General features: G+C 40.9%; 2 long non-coding RNA genes across 4 annotated transcripts in view; one reads left to right on the top strand and one right to left on the bottom strand.

Moving 5' to 3' along the window:
- Positions 1 to 16,759, top strand: part of LOC140603888 (uncharacterized) — a 37,116-nt gene extending 20,357 nt beyond the window's left edge. The window contains exons 2-3 of the long non-coding RNA XR_012006890.1: positions 5,155 to 5,304; positions 16,210 to 16,759. This is a non-coding gene — a long non-coding RNA (uncharacterized lncRNA). The remainder of the gene's footprint in view (positions 1 to 5,154; positions 5,305 to 16,209) is intronic.
- LOC140603887 (uncharacterized) overlaps positions 10,816 to 16,835 on the bottom strand; it is a 28,202-nt gene continuing 22,182 nt past the window's right edge. The window contains exon 7 of one of the 3 annotated variants that reach the window (XR_012006884.1): positions 10,816 to 11,184. This is a non-coding gene — a long non-coding RNA (uncharacterized lncRNA). The remainder of the gene's footprint in view (positions 11,185 to 16,835) is intronic. The other 2 variants (XR_012006888.1, XR_012006889.1) reach the window with 2 other exon arrangements.

Raw genomic sequence — 16,835 nt, 5'->3', positions numbered from 1 at the left:
ATTCAACACATATTCTTAAATAGCTACTATATGTTGGGTGCTATCCTAGTGCTGGGCTTGTCATTCTTTAAGTTGTGGGTTAACTCATTCTACAGGGAAGCAGCTCCTGCTCACCTTATCTAAAATACCTCAGAGAATTCTCTACTCAGTTCTCTCCTTAGTCCGTTGTTTGCTTCCTTCATATGTACTTGTATTAAATTTGTTTTTCTGTTTACTTGTTTACTGTTCTTCCCCATGGAGAGCAGGAAACAGGACTTAGAGCACAGTGCTCAGTTCATTAGAGTTATCCAGTCGATATTAAAGAATGAATGGCATAAGCTAAAGAGAAATCTATAAACTGCCAAGTAAAAGGAGCCACATCAATTAACCCAAACTAGAAGGCGTACATGATATGTATATGAAGAGAGAGAAAGAGAAATATTACATAGATAAAAGCCAGGAAAATCAGGTAAAGGACAAATGAAGTAGAAAACTGAAAATATATAACAAATCTCCTACAAAATTCCTGAGGGAGTAAACAAAATACAGACCAGTTATTTCTAAATTATTTAGAAACAAAAATCAGACAAGGAAAGGAACATGAATTAATTGGTGACTGAGGGACACAAACAAGGTAGTATGGAGTAGAATAATCCCAACTTTATAAAATATTGCTCTCTTTCATCATACCCACACATGTGCCTCCATATTGGTGTGGACTTACTGAAAGGCGCTAACCATGCTGGCGCCTAGTGCTTCTGATGGTTACCTTCAGGTAGTGAGCCTGGCAGTGATATTTTGTTGCCTTTGTTCTTATGCATGTAAACTTTTTTATAATCATGCATCATTTTTATGAAACTTACTTTTCTTTAACATAAAAATAGACAATGACTAGATTCTAACAGTGATTGATTTTTGGAGATGTAGACAAGGACTAGTGTCATATTATTCTCTGTAATTTTACATGTATTTTTCAATTGAAATTGAATTTTTTTTCAATGAAAACTATAGAGCAAATGCTGAATGATCTGAGGCAATCATACAAAACAGTTCCTGTGGTCCTCTGGTGGTATTTATATGCCAGCACAGTGGGACAGTTTTGGGAAATGTGTAGGTCAAGTTTGAAGAATTGGAGCAAAGTTATACACCTTGTGCACTGATTCATTCGCGGGTTTATGACAGCATTATGAATGTATCTGTTTATATGTCTGTTCTACTAGAATATGAGGCCCTCAGGGCAGGATATTTGTCAAATAAGAAATAACTTTACTTTCTACAGAGGCTGACACATTATAAGTGCTTAGTAGCAGTTTCTTGAAAGAAAGTGCATTGACTTGGCTCTAACCAGCTGCGAAGGCTTAGCCTTGCCAGGGGACTTCACTTTGTCCCTCTTGAAAGGAACATTTCCTGTTATTTTCCCCATCAGCAATATAACGCAATCTGCCCTGTGCTGAGACTCAGGTCTTCAGATGATGAAAATCCTTAGACACTTGACTCAGGTAAGACACTTGGGTTTCCTCCAAATAGAAGCAGGGCTTCAGAAGCTCATCATATGCTCCATTTAATTACTTGCCAATTCACAGCGTTGAGTTTCTCATGGTGCTAATGGAGCCCCCAAGAAAGCTGAGAGAATGGCATAAAATGTGCTGGTATTTTAATGGGGTTGGGGGTGGTGAGTGTTAGATACAATTTAATCTATAGGAACTAATAGCTTTTGAAATAATGATGCCTCTTGACTATTGATTTGAAAGCTACTCAAAGTAATTGAACATTTATTCCAACTCAGAGAAGTGTTGCTTTTATTTTTGTGTTCTTGATTTAAGGCTGTAGCAATTGGTTCACACTTTGAGACACCATAGGGCATGCAATTATGGCTTAATTCAGTTACCATTAAAAAAATTTAAATACATGCAAGCTTAAAACGATGAACATGCATCATGCTGGAGGTATATGTATTTAAATTAAAATTACATATATCTTAAGGTATTGCTATATGTATTCACATATATGAATGTATTAAATATTTTAATTTTTAAAACTGAGAAAAATATAAATGAAAATTTTAATATTTTCTTCTGGCATCCAGCAGACCAATTTGGGCATCCATAGAGTGATAGTACTCTACAGTAGGGATTACTCACTCATGAATGGCTTGAATCATACTATCTGGGTTAATCCTGAGTCCCCCAGAATCAGCTGGTTCTGAGACACAGGGGAAATTTTGTCTTTTCTTTGCTTCATTTGTCCTTTATAAAATGGTCTTCCCTGGCAACCACAGGCAGGTGTCTCCCTGTCACTTCTCTCTACTATGAAATTTTGTACATGCCTCTATTCAGCCTCTTTTATATTTCCTTGTGGAGGCTGTCTATCTCCCACACAGAATTGCTCCGAGAGCTCCGTACTTTGCTTTTAACCCAGTCTGATGAGGCTCCAGGAAGTTCCAGGAAGGTCAAAAGAAGATGGCACTGTTTATTTTATTTGCTTTGTCTTGTGTTTCTTTTTATTCAAAAAATATTTGTTGAGTTCTTCCTATGTACAAATGACTGCCTTATAGGAAGTACTCAACAAATATTAGTTGCTATATTATGTATGATGGCCTCTTGATAGGAAGGTAACATCCTACAAACAGCAGTCTTTTGAGTGTGTTCTATGTGTATCCCATTGTTTTTGTTATTCTGCTGGCATCTAAGGATTAGTCCTTGCAAGGGTTCTAAAATGGAGACCATTCTGTTAAAATACCCATCTTAAGATTACTTATGTTTGAGTTAGGCATACATTGTCCTACATTTTCAAGTTTTCAATTAACAAGTGTACTAAATGGTGCCACAATATAATCTCCTAATATTTATTTGCTTTCTTCTTTGTAACATGACCCCTCAATTATCTTAGTAGTAGGACTCCTGCACATACTGCTAGAGGGACACACATTTTCTAACACAGCAAAACCCTACCTATACAGATGATTGCCAAAAGGTATACAAATTAAAAATCATACAATGAAAGAATAGGTTCTGAGGCTCTGTTCAAACAAAGACCATGCAAAGATACACAGAAGTGGTATGACTCATAGAATCTTGGGCAGCCCAGGTGGCTCAGCGGTTTAGTGCTGCCTTCGGCCCAGGGCCTGATCTGGAGACCTGGGATCGAGTCCCACGTGGGGCTCCTGCATGAGGCCAGCTTCTCCCTCTGCCTGTGTCTCTGCCTCTCTCTCTGTGTCTCTAATGAATAAATAGATGAAATTTAAAAAAAAAAATCTTAACATATTAAGATTCAAGGTGTGGTGGTTTTATTTTTTTTAATCTTTTATTTTTTAAAGATTTTATTTATTTATTCATGAGAGACACACACAGAGAAAAGCAGAGACACAGGCAGAGGGAGAAGCAGGCTCCAGGCAGGGAGCCCGATGTGGGACTTGATCCCAGGACCCCAGGATGACTCCCTGGACTCAAGGCAGGTGCTAAACCACTAAGCCACCCATGTGTCCTGGTGTGGTGGTTTTAAAATGCACCTCTAAATTCTCTGATGGTTTGCCTATAAAAAGTGAAGGGTATTTCCTTTACTCATGAATATGGGCTGGTCTTTGTGACTCTTAATAATGAATAAAATGGGCAAAAGCAATGCAGTGTGACTTCCAAGGCTAGATTAGAAAGGGGATATATTTTCTACTTGTCTCTCCCTGTCTTTCTTACTCTCCTTTGCCATGTGGTTTAGAGCTCCAAGCTGCCATGTTAAAAGGCCACCTGTCCTGAAACCACCATGCTAGAGAACCCACTTGAAGAGCCAGTCTGGAGGAGTCTCATCTCTTCTAGAGCTACTCCTGCCCAGCTGAAGCTTACCCCTGCCAATCCTTGTTTAAACTGTAGTTTCATGAGAGAAAATGAATGTCGCTATAGTTTTATGTGAGTAAATATCAAGGTGGCTTGTTATGCCAATAAATAGAAGGGATTTTCAGGGAAGCAGGGCAATATATGCTGAAAAGCACAAAGAATTTCAAAGTCCCATAATTAGGCTTTTTCCCCAAAATTGTTTGGCTCCACCTACCTTCTGGATTTTAGACATTGGCTCATTGGTGGACCCAGAAGTTCTGTCCCACCATCTTCTAGCTCTACTATCTTTTTCAGCATCCATTTTGGTAAGGATCGGGCTTCAGGAGGAGCTCCACTGTGCTGGAAAGAGCCACCGGTATCAGCTCCGGTGCCTGGTGTGATCTGATGGGATCTGTAGAATCTCTGGCTTCTTCTGGCAATAGGTCAGCCAGGAGAGAGTCCTAGTTTTCACAGGATTTAGTAGATATGAAAATTCAGAAGGAGGGATGTTAACCATACTAGCTAACATTATTTTTGCTGCTTGGCATGTATTAATTCATTCTCTGGTAATCTTAATTGAATTTCTTTTATTATTTTACTACTTGAAACATAGGGTTTATTATATGTGGGCTCTTCTCTGATCTATGAATTTTAGCTGTAAAGAAAAACGGTAGAGATATCTTAGGTGAGAGAAGAGATGAAAAAACCCCAAAGCATGGGTCCTCAAAATCTCCTTCTAAGGCTTGTGGGTAAATGTTTAATGTTAGAAAAACCCATAGGTTACATGAAGACTAAATGGTAGCCTACACATTTTTTCCTTGTTATGTGTCTACTGCTTTGTCATGAGGGGTGGAGTCATTGTGTGGGGAATGGTTGATCCTGGGGGTGTATTGTGACAAGTTCCATTGGAGAAAAGTAGAAATATTTTTATACTCTTTAATCAGAATCTTCCCCTTGTGACTGGTCTTGTTCTAGTGAAGCAACAGAAGGCTGCCATTAATAACAATTCTTTAAAAATATTTATGTGTCTTTGTCTGGTTGTTCTAATTAGTTTTTACACTATATAAAAGTTCAAAAAAGCCATAGCAGAGTGTGGGAGGGAGGGATTCCAGGATCTAATGGATGTTGTTCAGTAGCAGTGGGATACATTCAAAGCTTTGGATAAGTCTAGAAAGAGAAATAAATCTTTAAAGCAACCAAGAGTATGGCTTTGGGTGCTGAGGTTAAATGGAATCAAATTCATAGAGAGTCCATAAAATAGTGAGATTTTTACTTCATGTACATCTATGACAGCTTCCTCAAGTTCCAATTGGAATTTGGGCTTAAAACCTACCTAAAAATGAATCATCATTTGGGCTTTGACTTGCAGGTGTCTCAATGTGTTTGACTCACATGTGGAGCCAAGTTGGGCCAAAGAGCTGACTTAGGCAGCATGCTTAGGTCATTGGCTGCTGCATCGCACAAATGCACCATGCCACCATCAAGATAGGCAGCCAACTTCATGGAGCTCTTCTGAAATGTAAGTCATTGTACATAAACCTGCAGAAATTGCTTCTACCAGCAAACAGTGGTATAGCAGGAGGAAGATCAGGGGTTACTTAATGACCATCCTTACCTTCATTGGCATTCCAAACCGAAATTTGTTCCAAAAAGTAACCAGCAAATCAATACCAAACAACCAGCAAGCAACAAACATGGTAGTACTTTCCATCCAGTGGAGATCAGAAGCTCAAAGCTACAGGTGGCTGTTCCCCACACAGAGGCCAGACCCAGACTGGTTCTGACCAAGTAGCGGTGAGAGAAAGGATGAAGTGTTCAGAAAATGAGAGAAACCAACAGACAGCTGAGTGATTTGATTGCAGCTCAGGGGCAATATTCTTTATGTAATAATATTCTGGTCTGTTAAATTTAATAAATCTCCTTTTGATATAGTGCCAGGCACTTGCTGTGGTGAGAGAGCCAATCCACATGGCCTCAAAGGAAGAGTTTATCTTTGAAGAGGGTTCTCAAATGGCAAAGAACCTCGACACTCATGACTCCCACTAAATGGTCCATCAGATGCTTGTCCCACTTCAGTTGTTTTATTCTCTCCCAAACCAATTCAAGTCCCCTTCCTTCCAAGTACCACTCAGGGGTGCTAGCTCTGCATTTCGGAAAGCAAATATATGTATTTCCTCACCCCAAAGCCCTTCAATATTTCCATTTGTTTATATAATAGATTTATGGTGCATCTACCATTTGCAGGACACTTCGGGACTCTGGAGACTTAATAATTTAAAAGAAGATGGAAAGCTCTGCCCCCAGGGAGTGCATGGTCCAGTCAAAAATATAGTGCATGAAATTAGAAAAAAATATAATAGGATTCTCAGTTATGAAATAATGCATTATGGAATTATTATGTTAACAAGTAGTTTAACTTTTCTAAGTCAACAGTCTTCCATTCTTTAACCATCTCTATCTGAGGATTCTGAATATATGTATTGTGTATCTAATATATATATATATATATATATATATATATATATATGAGATAAAAAGAGCAAGTATATGTGAAAGCACCACAGTTGTATTGGTAACAACCACTCCTGTTTTTAGATGTACTCTAATAAGAGCCATGATGGAAATAGGAATGTTTCTTAGTGGGACTTCATAACAAGAGCACCCAGTTCATATTAAGGGTGGAAAGGGAAGGCTTCCTGGAAGAGGGGAATGGAGACTTAGTGTTAGGCACACAATTTCACTAACAATAGCAGTTGGGGTGTTAAGAAGGTATATGAAGCAGAAATAGTGCCTGTCACAGCCACTCTTCTACCTTTGGTGGAACTGCACAGACCATACAAAACTAACACTTATGTGCAATTTAAATAAAAAACAAAGACAAAACAAAAAAATGTGGGCCAGATCAAATCCAGGTGACACAGGGATCTGGCCCTGGAGAAGGAGGCCCAGAGGTTCAGAGGGAAGCCTGGGGGTGAGGAAGCTGGCAGGGCTCAGGACAGCCTGCTGTATCTCCACTAGAATTCAAGGGATGGGTTTTCACCCACACATGCTCTTCAGGGAGATCAGCCCCTCCCCTGGTACATGCGGACCCAGGAATACTTCTCTGATATGGTGAGTTTGGGCCCCGCTTCCCAAGTGATATGCCGTGACTATCCTCTAAGACTTGACTTTCCCTTTAGCTTAGAAGTTGGCAAAGTGGCTCCTTGGTTCCTTACCTACTAGTTTTTTTTCGGAAACTTGACTTTTGCTGTGTGAAAAGAAACATCAAAGACAGGTGGTGATATTCAACTCATTCAGTACCCTCTTCAATCCCTGCTGGCACTCAAGAAGCCTCATCTGTGAACTTGCAGTGAACACGGGCACACTTGATTTATGGATGCCTGCATCCTGAGGAAGACAGGAGTCCTTTGGTGAGTCCCTACCTCCTCTAAATGGGAGACGCTGGCACTGCATGACATGGGTGCTCAAGGAAGATGACACCTGCTCCCACTCCAAACTGTCCTTTTCTTCAACATTTGAATTCTCCATGACTTGGCTCTCTGCTATACTGAGAGCATCACAAAACATATTCTGGCACTTTCTCACCAGTGGCAATTTCGTTGGATGTCTTAAGCTAGGTCCCCAGCCCAGGCTGACTATAGAGGAAGACCAGCATTGGGAGGGAGCAGTGGCTCTCATACTATCCACCAAAGACTGCACATCTGTGCCCTCTCCATTTGGATATGATACTTCCTTGCTTCAGGAAATGATTTGATTCCCCGCAGCAAGCCCAGATCCTGGCTCCATGGCCAATGCCCGTCCCTGCCTACTTCCCATGAACTGTTTTGTCTGCAGGAAAGCCAGGTGCTTTGTCATTTCAGTTTTCTTAGCCGATCCTTCTTCCAGTCCATCTTTGCCTTTATTTGCAGATCACTGCTGGCTCTCACGGTGACTATGGCAGGGAAACGCCAGAGATATTCGCAGGCCCGACCTTGGGGTCCTAGACTAGTTTTGAGTTGCCATCCTAAGTTTCCAATAGTACATGAAAAGGACAAACTCAGAGGAAATGAGTACTTAATTCTCTTCCTGCTTTCAGTATTTGACACCCAAATCTCTCCGAAGATTATAGCCTGGTGAGCTACGCATGACCGCAAATGAACTTCCAGGACTTGTTCTGTTTCCTGATTCAAAGCCTCGAGAAAGACCACTCAGCCGATTTCACTGTATGTCACACCTGAAGAAATGATGAGAGTATGTCTCGCACACCTGTCTCTTGGTGCACTGTAGGTTTTAAAGGATGTGACATAGAGAAGAGAGGTTGGACACACTTTTTAGCACAGTCTGTAATGATCGTGACAAATGGCTGGCCTGATAGAGCAGCGGGAAGCCTTAGTTTGTACTGGCTAAGCTCATGTACTGCTGGCAGATGTAGAAGCTATACTATTTTGGTAGGGGTATCAGGCATAGGAAATTGAACACAAGGAAGAGCTCTTATGATAGGCAACTGACTCTCTATATGTTTATTTAAAAAAGTCCTCGGTTGCCTATTTCATGGAGGAGAAATAAGGTCAATGTTAAGATAGGTGTGCTCACATTTGTGTGCTGGGACAGTCTCTCAAAGTCATGGATTGATGATGACAATTGGGTTGGCATGCAGGCACATTGGGCATTGATCAAAAAGACATAGGAGAGGTAGAGATAAAACCTACATGAGGAGCAGCCCATGTTTGTCGGGAAAGTGAGCCTAACCATCTTTTCTAAGATGACAGAGCCAGGGAAGGATAAGAGAAAGGAGGGATACCTGAGGCTTCTATTTCCCTCTTAAGCTGTATTATGAAAGATTTAACACAGGAACGGAGAGATGGTCTGAGCATTGAGGAGTAAAATATTAAATATATCTCTTGTCCTGGATTCTTACCCCCAAATACATTAATCACTGACATAACTGTACCACTGCTCTAAGAAGACGGTGTCCCTGCCTCCTGGCTCAGGAATCCCTGGTGCTATTTCCTGCCACCCTGGAGCTGCCTCAGGTTGCCTTGGTAGCCTGGAAGCATATCTAGAGGAGGTGACATGTGTGCCTCTGGCAGGAACTAGCCTCACAATAGCCTCAGGCTTACAACTATCAGGACCCAGAAACAGGTTACTTAGAATCCAGTGGGGAAAAAGGATGAGGCTCTTCTTAGCAGTCAGGAAGATTAAGGCCAGTTTCTAACAAAAGACCACAAAAAACTCTGTTTACTTGGCATTATTTAAACTTTTCTAATCTCCCATAAGAATATCATTTTTTTTACTGTGGTTATGTTTGCAATCTGTTACAGACCTAGAGGAAGGATGGAAGGGGATGGTACATTCCTCTGTACCTGGGATGGCTTTCCATCTCTCCTCCCCTAATGATAATGGTGGCTGCCCTTTATGGAGCCATACCTTGCATATAGATTGCCGGTACTTCTCATAAAACCTTGCCAAGTATTGCCATCATGGAAATGAAGGAACTTCAGGTTAAATCCAATGATAAACACGTAAATGTTTACAAATGGCCATTGATTATTGAATCTATACCATTAATAATATATTGTGCTAGAAGCCTTGCATGCATTCTTAGTTTCTCCTTCACAGTTAACCTACAAAGTAGGTTCAATTACTTCTATTTTACAGGTGTCAAACAGAAATCCATAAAGGTAGAGTAACTAAGGTTTTATACAATTAGCAATTAAGTCCAGGATACAAATACATGTTCTTCTGGCTGCAAAATCCATTTTCTGACCATCGAGGCAATGCAATATTTAGAAAACATTCTACATAACTCCTGTCATTACTAAATAAATCTGATATTTCAGGCTTCTAATAACCGACTGAGTTCATATTAGTACTATAAATACTCTAGAGAAAAAGAGTACATTTGCTTAAATTCAAAATGATATATAAATTGATGCCCCAAATATTATTGGTAAAAATAATTTAGGGGCTTTTGAGGGGCACAGCCAATTAATTGTCTGACTCTTGGCTTTGGCTCAAGTCATGATCTTCCAGTCATGAGATCAAATCCCTCTTTGGGCTCCAAGCTCAACGAGGAATTGATAAAGTTTCATTAACCCTCTCCCTCTGTTCCTCCCCATGCATTCTCACTCGCACTATCTGTCTCTCTCTCTCGCTAAAATAAATAGATAATTCTTAAAAAAATCATCATAATAAGGTGAGACTAATTCATAATACTCTGTAGGTGGTTTGTTTGTTGTTAATACATGTATTTGTGTTAGTTGGAGTCCCCACAGGACACATGGAAAAGAGTGACTGAAGAAGGAGCCTTTCTAAGGCTGTGGCAAGGTTAAAGCCACCTAGTATGAAGCTTCCTTGGGCTAGGCTAGGCACAAGAAGCCAATGACCCCTGGGCTTGATGTTTCAAGAGGAGGGAGTAGTCACTCAAACAGTAGCTGTAGGACAAGGCCCCTCGACAAGAGCTGAGGCAGAAGCAGGGGAGTGTAGGCATTCACAACTCATGGAAAGAATCAGAAACATGAACATGGGGACCTCTATCTCCTGCCATACTCAGGGTTCCTCATTGTTCTCACCTTTCCACCCCCAAGAGATCGTAATGCAAATAAAGCTACTCAGGGCATAGGGAAGGGAGTAGGAGGGTATAAAATGGATCTAGGGGGATCAACACAGAATATTCAACACAATATCTACTTTCATGGTAGGTGGTTATAGCAGAGTAAAGGTTAGATATCCTTACTATTAACTCTAGAATCAGATTACATCTGCCTCAATCTGTTCACTGGTTGTAAACAGGAGACACTGACCTTAGCTCTGTTTTAGAAGAGATTCTCCCAGGATAGACCCTGAGTAAAGAATGTGGGTGCTGGTGATTTTTTATAAAAGAATTTCAGGTTGGGTTGTCAGATAAAATAGAGGATATGCAGTTAAGTTTGAATTTGAGACAAATAACAAAGAAGTTTTTGGTATAACTATATCTCAAATATCCTATCAGACATAGATATACAAAACACAAAACAAAACGAATTTTATTTTTCTAAGACAAGGAAAAAAAAAAACAATAAGGGGATAGTTGAAACATGGAGGGGCATGGGAAGGAATCCAACAAGGCCGCACTTCCCTAAGTCCTAGACTCAGCTTGGTCAGGAAGGGAGCTCTGGAGTATGGGTTATACCTCAGAATCAATCTCTCATCCTTGCAAAGGGACTGGGTCCCTGCTGTCTCACATCTCACCAGTTGGTCATGGAGAATGAGCTCTGCGTGTGGCGCAGGGCAGTGGAAGATGTACAGTTCCATTCTCAGGCATTCTGGATCTTCCTAACAGCTGCCAGTGTGGCTGTAGTGTCCAAAGCATTCCTCGGAACGTCACACAGGCAATCAGTTAGTGTTGGTCACACAGAAATTGAGGGATGAATACACGGATCTGGTAAAAGAAATAGGAAGGGAAATGGCTAGGGCCATACAGTGTCTACTACAATATCTTAAGCAAAATGCAAATTTGTTAAAATGTTTCAGGGAATGCATAGTAAGACCTGGAAATGGAGGCCACCACCAGTTGTTTCTAGAGGCTATGCTTTTGGAATGTTGGCCATCCCTTTGGAATGGCCTGGACTAGCTGCCTCTGCCACTGTGGCTCTTAACTTGCAGAACCAGGTGAGGGCTCTGACTGCCCCCCCTAAGCTGCAGTCTGCCCTCCTTCCCTCTGAATGACTGCCCTCAAAAAGAGCATCAGGTGCTAATATCAAGCGATGGCTAGGGACAGGCAGCCAAACAATGACAAATGCTGGAAATCCATTCACACACATGCGGCAAGTAGGCATCATTTATTTCACACTATAAGTGACAAAAATCAGAGAAAGGAATAAATAATTTGAGTTTTTTTAAAATGAAATTTTCATTGAGCACCTACCATGTATTTTTCAGAATTATCTATTTCTATCTTTGTGATTATTGTCCACAGAGCATTTCAGATGAAAATCGTATCACACTTCTGTTCAGTCTTCTCCAAAGTCTTCTCACACTTGGAACACATGATAAACTCTACACGCTCTTGTCGCACCTCTCCCACCCTTATTTCTATGACATCCTTGCTTGTTCGGCTGCAGGTGTCCTGACTTTTTACTCTTGTTTGAACCTAAAGACCATTCCCACTTTACTCCTTGATATTTTCTCTGCCTGAAACATTCTTCCCCGGAATATCTACACGATTGTTATTTTATTGCTTCATTTAGGTATCTGTTCATCTCTCATCTCCACAGAGGCATCCTTCCCTAATTTCTCATTATGCACATTTTGCAAGAGCAGCTTCTAGCCCCATCATCTCTATCCCTATATCTTGGTTTATTTTTTCTCACAATTAGTATCATGCAGACTATAACATATAGTTATTTGCTTATGCTCTATTTCATTCCCTATCTCAAATATATATATATATTTATATATATTTATAAATATTATAAAAATATTTATATATATAAAATATATAAAATATATAAAATATATTTATATTTATATATAATATATATTTACTATATATATATATATAGTAACATTTCCAAGAGGGCGGTTGCTTAGTTTGTTGTGTTCAGTGCTGGTCCCCAGGCCCTAAAACAGAGTCTGGCACATAGAGGATGTTTGAAGTGTTAGTAGAAATGAGGAAGAGAAGAAAGGAGGAAGGAAGGAAGGAAGGAAGGAAGGAAGGAAGGAAGGAAGGAAGGAAGGAAGGAAGGAAGGAAGGAAGGAAATTCAAGATCAACAGATGCAGAGAGTGCTAATCAAGAACCTTGCACACATCTTCCTGTTCTTTTCCCTTTTTTTTTTTTAGATTTTATTTATTTATTCATGAGACACACACAGAGAGAGAGAAAGAGAGAGAGAGAGAGAGAGAGAGAGAGAGAGGCAGAGACACAAGCAGAGGGAGAAGCAGGCTCCATGCAGGGAGCTTGACATGGGACTCCAGGATCACACCCTGGGCTGAAGGTGGCGTTAAACCGCCGAGCCACCCAGGCTGCCTTTCCTGTTCTTTTCTAAATGATTTCCTCACCTCCCTGCTTAAGCAAAAACGTGTCTGACTTCAGAAAAAGCTGCAGCCCTCAGAAGGGGAAGCGCCCCCTTACCTTATAGCCAAGTGTACATGGGCATGTCCGTGTTATGATTATTGCTCTCTCTGGAAACACCTACTCTAGATTTCTGGGGGTCATACCATCCAGGCAGGTCCACCCTTACCTCTGCTTTTGTACATGTGATCTTGAACCCTGAGCCTCTATTTCGGGTTCACGGTCTTTCTCCCCTTATAAGACCCTGTTTTTATTCCATCAGTAGCAGTTTCTTAACTCAGCAACACAGTGTCAGCAGATTCTCAAACTTAAGATTCCATGGACTGATGGTGCTTTAATAGAGCAAGAAATAGAAACCTTAATTAAAGAGAATGCAGATACTACATCTGATTTACTAAGCAGCCTGGGCCCTGTAGAGGCAATTGTGACTACCAGTAAGATGTGTTATGAGCCATATAATATTGGCATCAAAGAGCAGAAGTCTAAAAATTTGGGGAGCAGGTAAAACATTAGATACTTTTAAAGTATTATTATAATTCTTAGGATATTAAATAGGCTATGAAAACCACCATTCAGAGACGGTTTGCTACATTGGGATGTAATATTAAAGAAAGAACTTGGATGTGTATTGCATGCGCTGAAGAATATTTTTCTAATTTTTTTCCTGTGAAATTAGATTGCTGAAAGTCATGAAAATAAGTGAAAAGTTGAATGATGTGTCACTCCCTTTCCTGACCATTGGTTTGCAGCTGTGATCACGCTTGAGGGAGGCCAGGCCATTCTTTTAGAAATGAGGGCTGCTCATAGTGGCATACGATAGGATTGTTCTTTCCCATTCCTATTGAAACTAGACACTGTAACATGACTTGACCAAAAAGAATAAAAAAGGAGTTCTATGAGTCACTTCAACAATGATGCTCTGCAAGTCAGTGGATAATTTGCTTCCTTCCCTTCATCTTGTTTGCTTCTCATGTTTTTTAGATGGGGTCTCCATCTTCTTGGGTCATAGTGACAATAATAAGATAAAGCACCTGTTGACCATGGTGTAACTAAAAACTTGGCTTTCTTAAGTCACTTGTTTGGGGGTTGTTACTGCAGCACAAACCTGCTTATTCTGACAGCTACAGAAATTGGCAGCCAAAATTGGGAGAAAGAATCATGGCAAATACTATGTTTGTGGGAGTTTTAGCATAGAACGATGGGATGATAAATGTGGCTGTTAGACCATGATTGGGAGAAAGGGATCAAACCTAAACAACCAAGTCCAGGAAAGAAAATGCTATAAAAATAAAGAAAGCCTTGAGGCATGGGATCAAATCCAGGAATTGACACTTATTTATGAGAATATGGAAGGTAATGAAAACCAGATATCTGTTTTGGCAAGTTCATGGGATTGCTTGCAAAATTCTCCTGGGTTGGAGAATGCACTAGGCTGTTATCTGCCTTGGTTAGTCTCATATTAGGTAGGAAATAAAGCAAACAAGACAACAATAGAACAGTGATACTTAAATGCCTGTTGAGTGTTTTCTTTATTTCCAGTCCACAGGAGACCATAACTGCTAAGTGAAGTGACATGAATTTTAAATTATCAATTAGTCCTAGTGATCTGTATAGTGTAGGAATACTGCAGAGTCACACACAATAGTACTGGAGACACAGCATGATCCCACACCAGCCAAATAACACTGGAGACAGATGCACCAACATAGTGTTGGTAAAGACACTGCAGGTTCATTATGAGGATATAAATCTTGTACAGGAAAGCCATCATGGCATATTTTTAGAAAGCAGCACTTGATGGTAGTCAAGAGGATGACTTGGTGGAGGGAACAGATTGCTGAGTGGCTGAGTGTTGAACTACAACCCTACGACAGTCACTAAGCTGTTGAAATTCTTTGCTCTTTGGGTTCTTTTTCTTTAAGATTAGAAGAGTGCCCACCTGGAATATAGCATTTCCCAGTAAATGTTAACTATATGTACTGAAGTAAACTATTTTAAGGCCATGCATGGTAACAGGAACAGAAAACATGTTGGAGCCTGATCCATCTGTGGGAAGCACCAATGAGATAGTATCTATGCAGATAATAGAAGGAGGAAGTAATCAATACATTTGCTAGTTACTGTTTTTATAGATGGGAAGATTTCTGGTACTACGCCTACTGCCCCCATCTCAACAGCATGGCATCACTGGATGAGCAAACCTTCAGGCTCTTCTTGAAGAGCTCTGGAGTATGGATTATACCTCAGAATCAATCTCTCATCCTTGCAACGGGACTGGGTCCCTGCTCTCTCACATCTCACCAGTTGGTCATGGAGAATGAGCTCTGTGTGTGACGCAGGGCAGTGAGAGATGTACAGTTCCATTCTCAGGCATTCTGGATCTTCCTAACAGCTTCCAATGTGGCTCTAGTGTCCAAAGCATTCAAGGCTGCCATCTTGCACTCACCACCCACTTCTTCGCTCCTGCCCATTTCCCCCTGTAGTCCACTCCCAGGTTGTTTGGACAAGACTCAGGCTTCTGGCCCATCTGGACAATTTATGGTTGGAGCCATTGAACCAGTTCAGAATGCTCTCAAGCCATGGGGTTTGGAAGGCTTTTGCCATTTCCTCTTCTTCTTGAAAAAAAAATCATAATAATGATCCTTATTTTATGTATTACTTAGTTCTAAACAATTAATTGAAAAGAAGACTGACATTCAGTTTTAAAACATTATTAAATTTGATAAAAGCTTCCAGTAGAATCTGGACTAGACTCTGTACTCACTGAGCAGAAACCTCACATCTCCTAATCCAGACACTGCTTCACTGCTTTACACATTAAATCCAAATAAAAACTGCAAGTGGTCACCAAGGAGGACAGAGCTGTGCACAAACACACGTGCTTTTCTATGTCTTTGCAATCTCTGTGCCATCACTGTTCACCATGAATCTGCCGCTCTAACGTGAAGACATGTGGTGGGCACCACAAGGGATGGGACCGTGGACTGCTCCCAAAGCAGGCTCGGATGATTCGAAACTTCATCAACTTATTCTTGAAGCAAATCTGTGTGCTGAGCCCAGGTGCGTGTCAGAGTCTGGTTCAATAGCTGAGCATCCCGAGGACTGACCTTTATATAGAATTACGTGTTTATTTAAAGAGAAGTCATGAGAATCTGCTCATTCGAAGCAAATATACATGCATGAGAACATGTGTGATGTGTGGTCCTGTGTTGTGTGCTTGGGATTCTAGCAGGTGTAGCAGTTCTATAAAACTCAAATGAAGAGTTTTTGTTCATTTGTTTCAGGGAAGAATATCTCATCATTGATGTTGTTAAGAATTTCTGTTCATGTGATTCTAAGGCAGGCATTTGGTCAGCCTCATTGTGTTTTGTTTTTTTCCTACATTTTCCAAGACAATAAAGCTCCTTATGGCCTACCTTCAGGACAAGCACCCCAGAGCCCAGCATTCAGAGCCAGTGTGTCGAGTTTCCTTTCTGCAGGGCCCTGGCCCCCATCTCAACTTCTTGCTGCTGGATGAAGAACCATGTTCACCTCTCAATGAAGCGCGGGCCTGATGAAGATGGACAAATGCCCAGAGACTCCAAAAATCTCCCTAGAATATTTGCAGTGGTTTCTACCTGTGTGGCCAGTGCTATCCAGGTCACTGAGAAGGGGCAGAGGTCGGAGGCCATGCTTTTCCATGTTCCTCCTGTTCTATTTCTGGCTCCTCATGCTTCTGAAATCTGCCTGTTGTGCAGTTAAGGACACACAGTTAAGTCTTCATGCACCCAGTGGAGATCTGTGCTGATTCATGTGTGTGGAGTGCGTTGGGTAGGGGGGTGAGGTGGGGGTAGAGAGAGGATCCCAAAGCAGCAGAAACAGCCCTCAAACATGTACAGTGTCTTGAGCCTCTGTGACATCAGCATTATTGTACCACTCTTCCCCCAACCCGGTGTGGATAAAGCAGAGAGAAATCTATGAGATGCATACATGTGTGCATTTTCTATATCTATGTGTGCATAGACACATGCATACATAA

Source organism: Canis lupus, chromosome 14 (genome assembly GCF_048164855.1).
Source record: "Canis lupus baileyi chromosome 14, mCanLup2.hap1, whole genome shotgun sequence".
In the NCBI taxonomy this organism is placed as follows: domain Eukaryota; kingdom Metazoa; phylum Chordata; class Mammalia; order Carnivora; family Canidae; genus Canis; species Canis lupus.
This window is presented reverse-complemented; position numbering and strand designations above follow the sequence as displayed.